General features: G+C 47.4%; 1 non-coding gene across 1 annotated transcript; it reads right to left on the bottom strand.

The window, feature by feature from the left end:
- Positions 1-465: 465 nt before the first annotated feature.
- On the bottom strand, positions 466-542 carry MIR9201A-4 (microRNA mir-9201a-4). The gene has a single exon (NR_130492.2). It is a non-coding gene; the product is annotated as a microRNA mir-9201a-4 (primary transcript).
- Between the last annotated feature and the right edge of the window lie 828 nt (positions 543-1,370).

Genomic DNA, 1,370 nt, shown 5'->3' on the forward strand with positions numbered 1-1,370 from the left:
AGCCTGATCTCACCCCCAACTGCCCTCCCCTGCCGGCCTGATCTCACCCCCAACTGCCCTCCCCTGCTGGCCTGATCACCCCTAATTGCCTCTGCCTGTCTGATCACCCCTAACTGCTCTCCCCTTCCGGCCTGATCTCTCCCCCAACTATCCTCCCCTGCCAGCCAATTTGGTTTTGATTGGTCAGTTTCTATACCAGTCAGCGTCAAAAGCTCTGCCTCCTAGGCAACCATTGGTTCCTCACAGTTCACCCAGATTTGGTTCTGATTGGTCAGTTTCTATGCCAGTCAGCGTCAAAAGCTTCGACTCCTATAGGCAGCCATTGGCTCCTCACAGTTCACCCAGATTTGGTTCTGATTGGTCGGTTTCTATGCCAGTCAACATCTCCGGGCCTGATCAGGGAGGTGGGGCTGATCAGCAGCCCCCTCAGAGCCCAGAAAGAAAGAGAGGCGTGGCTGCTGCAAAGCCTGGAGAGAAAGAGAGAGGCAACAGCTGATCAACAGAGGCTGCGGATCAGACCCTGCCTCTCTCTCCAGGCCCCTCTCCAGGCCTGATCTGCAGCCCCTTCAGCAGTCACTGCTGGGTCTCCACGGCAACCCAGCACTGCAGGACTGACCTCGGGTGTTTGGTCGAGCCTTTGGTCGGTCCTTACAGACCCTGGGTTTTTATATATTAGGATAACCAAGGTACATTACCTGGGGTAAACAAAATCAAAGCTTATCCTTTGAGACCCTATGTCCCTTTATGGCTAGCTGTTGTGATAAGTAAATTATGTTCTCTTGAGAGTCTAATATGTCCTAGGCATAAAAGTAAAGCAGTTGTATTAGATAGCTGGGAGAGAAACCGAGACATGTAAGAGGGATGAAGTGACTTGGGAGGTGACAGCCTCTTGGAGCTCAACTCATAAGCAGCACACTTCAACACACTACACAATATCCCTAGAAATGTATTAAAATTCTGAAGATCTCAAAATAAAACTAATATTAACATGGGAATTCATTCCTCCAAAGCTGAAAACTCCCAGCTCCAGTCCCCATTAATACTTCTGCAGATATACAATTAATAGGAAGCCTTCACTTGCAAGTACTTACAGAAATAGGAAGATTTAACTAGAGGTGATATGGACTTAAGATGGCCAAAATGGAGTTCTTTTGACACTTAATTTCTTTTGTGTGCAAAATTAAAAAATGCCAGAGCTACAACTAAACTGAATGAATGGGAAACTCATCTTGATTGGAAATTAGAAGCTTCTGGGAGGAGCACAGATAAATTCTCATCTCTACAGGAAGTTAATAAGAACTTGTGGAGCCTGTCTCTGAACTAAGGCAGGCTCCTGAAGCTGCTCAATGGCAACACCCTACTTTTCCCTC

This window comes from Eptesicus fuscus, chromosome 5, assembly GCF_027574615.1.
Source record: "Eptesicus fuscus isolate TK198812 chromosome 5, DD_ASM_mEF_20220401, whole genome shotgun sequence".
NCBI lineage: Eukaryota > Metazoa > Chordata > Mammalia > Chiroptera > Vespertilionidae > Eptesicus > Eptesicus fuscus.